Source organism: Lissotriton vulgaris, chromosome 5 (genome assembly GCF_964263255.1).
Source record: "Lissotriton vulgaris chromosome 5, aLisVul1.2, whole genome shotgun sequence".
Lineage (NCBI taxonomy): Eukaryota > Metazoa > Chordata > Amphibia > Caudata > Salamandridae > Lissotriton > Lissotriton vulgaris.
Genome location: NC_141693.1, coordinates 1,807,680,199 through 1,807,686,536, shown reverse-complemented (window position 1 = coordinate 1,807,686,536; position 6,338 = coordinate 1,807,680,199). Strand labels below are relative to the sequence as shown.

At 47.6% G+C, this 6,338-nt stretch overlaps 1 pseudogene; it reads left to right on the top strand.

Moving 5' to 3' along the window:
* The first annotated feature begins 4,371 nt into the window (after positions 1–4,371).
* Positions 4,372–4,848, top strand: LOC147717243 (RNA-binding protein 14-like; annotated as a pseudogene).
* The last annotated feature ends 1,490 nt before the right edge of the window (positions 4,849–6,338 follow it).

The following is a 6,338-nucleotide window of genomic DNA, read 5'->3' as shown; positions in this document are numbered from 1 at the left end:
CTTAAAAGTGAAACTGACTGAAGCAAGCGCCAGGGCCACGTTGAAAAAAAAAGCCACACACATTAGATGCAGTCAAGGCGCGCTCACGAGGTCAGAAGGCACTCCACATGAACAACTACCAGACACATTGACGCCTGCACTTTCAAAGTGAAATGAAACAAAGTGAAACTGACTAAAGGAAGCGCACGGCCCATTAGATGCAGTCAAGGCGCGCTCACGAGGTCAAATCTCCAAAGGAGAAGCTCGTGACAGCCTGACTACAGCAGAAAAAGCTCGTAACAGTCTGATGTCCACACCATTCCCAGAAAAGTGGCAACATAAGTTGTCTCGCATAGACAGCAAAAGCTTCACTTTTGCTTTCGTCTAGGCGAGACCTAAAAATCCATCATTAAACATAAAGGCGCTTTCTTTCAAGCTCAGATAGAATCTGCCAAAAACTCCACAAGAAGGCTATTTCAAGTAGTCGATTCTCTCTCCAACCCTCCGACAGGACCTCCCACTGAGCCATCTCAAGACCTTTGTAATGAGGTTGCCACTTTCTTTTTCCCCAAGGTCACCAATATTTTTTCATCTTTCTCCCTTCCTAAACGCTTGGATTTCTCTGACCCACCTCCTTCGGCCCCTTTAAACACATCTATCTTTCCCAACTTCCAGCTGGTCTCGACAGACCTGATCAGCAAACTCACCACTTCCTTCAAATCTGGATCTTCCTTAGACTCTTGTCCCCCTGCCATACTGAGCGCTCTCAGTGAGGTTATCACTTCCCCGCTCACTGATTTATGCAATTCCATTTTTCAGACAGGCATCTATCCTGAAATCTGGAAAAAGGCGGTCATCAAGTCCCTGTTGAAAAAACCTTCCTTGGACCCTGCGGACTCAGCTAGCTACAGACCGATTCCCTGTCTCCCATTCCCGGACCAAATATTTGAAGCAGTTATGAACAACCAGCTTTCAGGGTTCATAGATACCCAGTTCGGGTTCAGGAAGGGCCACAGCACCGAAACCGCCCTGATAAAGGCCTCTGACGAGATTAGGACTATAATGGACCAAGGTGGGGTGGGGGTCCTAATACTCCTTGACCTATCCGCGGCCTTTGACACGGTCGATCACTCCATCTTGATCGACCGTGTCACATCCCTGGGGGTCTCCCATCTAGCCAGGGATCTTATTGCTTCATTTCTGGCCAACCGCACGCAGACGGTGAAACTGGGCTCTTTCTATTCTCCCACCTTCACCCTCCCGTGCGGGGTGCCCCAGGGTTCTGCGCTAAGCCCCACATTATTTAATATATATGTGGCAGATTTGGCGAGGGTGATAAAAGCACACGGGCTACGCCTAACCACCTATGCGGATGACACCCAATTGGTGCTGGCAGTGCATAAGGATGGACCAGCCGTTGCCGCAAAATTTCAGGAGGGGATGTTGGCCATCAGTTTGTGGATGTCAAATAACTGCTTGAAATTAAATTCGGATAAGACCGAGGTGATGACCTTTGGCAGCCTTTCACCGGAATGGTCCGCCACCTGGTGGCCCAGTCAAATGGGCCCCCCTCCCACTCCGGTTGCCACGGTCAGAAACCTCGGTGTTGTGTTCGATGACAAGCTGTTATTTAAACACCATGTGAACGCAGTGGTCTCATCTTCCTTCTACATACTGAGGAAGATTAAGAAACTGTTGCCATATCTCCCTCCAGCTGCAGGAAAAATATTGATCACCACCCTCGTTTTTTCCAAAATGGACTATGGCAACGCTCTCTTCCTCAACACTCAAGAACACGTCTTAAATAAACTACAGTCAGTCCAAAACGCTGCAGCTAGAATTCTGCTTGGCATCCCCAGACACTGCCCCACCTCTTCGGCCATACGTCACCTGCATTGGCTAAGGGTTAAGAGTCGGATAAAGTTCAAGGCACTTTGCATTGCCTATAAAGCCATCCATGACTTAGGACCCAGGTTTCTTAAAGATCCTTTTCGGATCTACGCTCCAAAAAGATCACTTTGTTCATCCTCCACCCATCTCCTCTCTGTCCCACGTACCAGAACCACTACTTGGGGAGATAGACGTTTCTTAGTAGCAACACCTAGGCTATGGAACTCTCTCCCACTGTTCATCAAAACCAGCCCCACTCTTTTCAGCTTCCGTAAACTCCTGAAAATCTGGTTATTTAATCAATAACTACTTGGCTGCTTTCCGGCCCAGGAAGTCCGACATGCGCCGAGACACCCTCGGGTAGTTGTGCGCAATAAAAATTCCAAAAACATAAACATAAACATGGGCCTGAACCCCGACACCTGGAACAACACCTGGTGGTCCCCCACCCTTGGAAGCCCACCCACCCCCACGGACCACGCACGCAACCTTGGAATCATCCGGGACCCGAACTCAAAATGGACCTCCAGATCAACTCTGTCACATCTTCCTGCATCCACACCCTCCGCCTCCTATACAAGACATTCAAATGGATCCCCCTTGAGCATAGAAAGACCATCACTCACGCCCTCGTTACCAGCAGACTCGACTATGGCAATGCACTCTACGCCGGAATAAACAAAAACCTCACCCACAAGCTACAAATCATCCAGAACACTGCCGCAAGAATGGTCCTCAAAATACCAAGACACTACCACCTCTCTCAGCACCTGCGCGCACTTCACTGGCTCACTGTTGAAGCCAGAATAACCTTTGAGATTCTCACAAGGCCCTCCACGACACCGGACCAGCATACCTGAATAGCCAACACAAATTTCACACACCCCAAAGGACCCTACGATCAGCCCAGCTCTCCTACGCTGTGTTCCCCCGCACCAGAAATTCCAGATCGATAGGCCTCTCCTTCCTCACTACCAGAGCTTGAACCGCCCTTCCGCTCCACCTCAGACAGACAACTTCGCTCCCCATCTTCGCGAGAAACCTCAAAACCTGGCTCTTCGACAGACCCCCTCCTTTATGAATTGTAACTTGCACCCCCCCAGCGCCTTGAGACCCTTAACGGTGAGTAGCCACACTTAACAAGCACCTGATTGATTGATTGATTGATTGATTGATTGATTGATTGATTGAAGTAAACTTACTGTTCCAACAGCACCAGATACTTCCCTTTGGGTACATGCTAACAGTAACTATAAAGCAAAATTACTATTCTAAATCCACCAGCAACTTACCTCAGGGCAGGTGCTGGATAGTGACTTGGGAGAAAAATTTCTTTTTTAACTCCACAAGATACTTACCTCAGGGCAGGTACTGGACAGTAACTATGGTGCAAAATTACTATTCTAACTCCCACTATGTACATACCTCAGGGCAGGTGTTGCACAATGACTGGAGTCAAAATTAGTACTCGAACTCCATAAGCTACTTACCTCAGGGTAGATGTTGGAAGGTGACTAGGGGAAATTATTATTCTAACTCCATGAAATACTTAGCTCAGGGCAGATGCTGGACAGTGACTGGGTATAACATTACTATTCTAATTTCCACCATGCACTTACCTCAGGGCAGGTGTTGGAAAGTGACTGGGGTCAAAGTCACTATTCAAACTTCAGTGGGTACCTACGCCAGGGCAGGTGCTGAACAGTGACTAGGGGGAAACATGTATTTTCTAACTCCACCTTGTACTTACCTCAGGGCAGGTGTTGAACAGTGACTGGGGGGGTAAAATTACTTTTCTAACCCCACTGGGTACTAACCTCAGGGAAGTTATTGGTCAGTGACTAGTAGGCAAAATTACTATTTTATTTCCCACAGTAACTTACCTCAGGGCAGGTGCTAGAAAATTGACAAGGGGCAAACATATTATTCTAACTCCATCAGGTACTTACCTCAGGGCAGGTGCTGGACAGTGACTGGGGGGGGGGCACAATTACTATTCGTGACGGCGTAATCCTAGGTGACACAACATGTGCCCTCGCTTGCACCCCCATGGGCAGATCTACCCAGGTGTCCTTTTTGGCTCCCCTTTCCTGCCATTCCACCACCCTTTTTAGGTCTCGCCTTCGCAGCACGCATGCACTGCAAAGGCAAATGACCTTATGCAGTCGCTTAGGCTTTTCAGCCAAGCAGGTGCACGGGTTCCATTGCCTTCAATGGCAACGCGTGCACATCCCACCCGCCGCACGAGGCGCTCGTGTTTGTTGCTTGTTCCTGTAACAACCTAGCCGTCTGATGCCATTTTACGGAACGGCACTGAGGAAGCAAGAAAGTCGAGCAGTTCTTGTGGAAGGGATACTCGGACGAACAGACTGGGCAGGAGGGGGAGAGCGGCGGTCAGTCTCCGCCGTCCGCACCATAGTTGTCGCCACACCTAAGCCGTTATCATCTTGTCGCCGTTCAAGCGCCGACGCCGTGTTTCTGAGACGCATAAGACCATAAAGGATGGCGGGTGGTAATTAGAGCATCGCATCCATTTTGTATTTTTGGGGCGTCACGAGGGTTATGGGGTGGGCGCCATCGTAGAAAGAAATATTTTGCTGCTTTGCTCCCTTTTCCATTCACACAGTCTTTACACGTATCAAGAAGAAGATCTTCGTGGGCAACGTTGACAAGCAAACGACGCAGGAAGAGCTGAGCATGCTCTTTGATGACCACTGCACAGTGGTGAGCTGTGCACTCATGAAGCAGTTCGCCTTCGTTGACATGCGCGAAGAGGACCGGGCCCTGGCCGCTATAGCGGCACTCAACAGCCGCGAGCTGAATGGCCGAAAGATGGTGGTTGAACTGAGCAAGCTGCGGCCTCTCAACACCTGGAAGGTGTTCGTGGGCAACGTCAGCGCCTCGTGCATCGTCACTGAGCTGCGCAACCTTTTCGAGACCTACTGCAGGGTGTAGGAATGCGATATTGTGAAAGGTTAAGGAGTATTGACCTTCCTGCCACTTACTAATCGCAGCACCTCTCACTGTCTCTTCAGTCGCAGGTTCTGGAGCAAACAATATAAAATTCCCCAAGACCCCAAAAGATTAGACCCATGAACTCGAACAGCCACGGCCAAACATTTACATTCACAGACTATGCTCCCACTAAACTACGAAGTTGTCTCCTACCAAGCAAGTGTTTCGAAACATTAACCTAGTCTCGGACACATGCGTCACTTACTCTTAGTCCAAGAGTAATGGCCTTTAGCGTCTGACTCTTAGCCTTACTACTCGTAACAGGCCTTTTTTTAAATCCTTTGAAATTGCCTTTTTGGTTGGTTATTATGCTCTTTATATTTAAGGGGATTTTGCTATTTAATGTCTTTAAACTTTTGGTGTCTAAGAGAGTATTTCTCTTATACTGAATGAGGCTAATAGTGGACATGTAGTTGAATCTCCACCATATTAGTGCAATAGCCTACCTATGTTTGGAAGATTACCAGGCGTGTATTTTAAAATGCACCTGGCCATCCAATGGTTCCTAGAATGTAAATCGTGTTTTTAAAGCTCTTTCTCGGACTGTCGATTTAGGGGTTAAGCTCTGGGCACTGAGTTTAAGCACATTACTGTCGTTAAATCAAAAAAGTATGTGCTCTGTCAAATGATAAACTCCATGTGCTCAAACTTAACGACTGTAGGCATTTGGGGGTGGGGCGTCGACTGTCCAACAAGATTTTAGACCAGCCGTGTTATCGCTAGTACTATCCCATGTAGATCATATGGTTTCTACCAGGCCCTAGTGAAAGCTGTCCTCTCAATGGGAGGTATATTTGTGGACCGTCAATTGGACTGTATTGTCCAGACTGCAGGCTTAATACTTGGGGTTTAAAGTTTTGTGATTTGACCAATTTATTGGGTACGATTTTCTAAACCTTTTAGGATAGGGCATAATACTCCAGGTTTAAATAACATCATCTTGAATCTTTGGGCGTAAAACCTACTCGTGTCTTATGCCTAAAGAAACTGCCAGACATTGGAAGGTTGCACCTTACAGTTCCCACCCTCCAGCAAGGGTGTCAGTATTCTGTTTCCTGCTTAAACTGTGTTGAAACATTTATAATTTTTAAGGGTGTTTTGTTTTAGTCGGTATTCCTCTGTGGTAAGTGTCCCCATGTCCGTGATGACCACCTACTTGCGGTTATCGGATTAAGGAATGCATCACTTACAGTGTGGCAGATACAGTGTGAAATATAAGAGCGCAGTTGATTGCTTTCAGTAGGGTGACTGCCTTGAACAGCTCTGCAGGTCCCTTTCTTTGCCTGTTGCTGCCCTGCGTTGTCCAGTTTGAGATACGTTGTTGAAAGGTTTATGGCTCTGACCAGCCATGTTTAGAGATAAATTGTAAAGGGGATGGGTCTGGTAGAATGTTACAATCATACCATATCTAATTGTTCAATGTTGTCAATTATGTAGCAGATTCGGACCTGCAG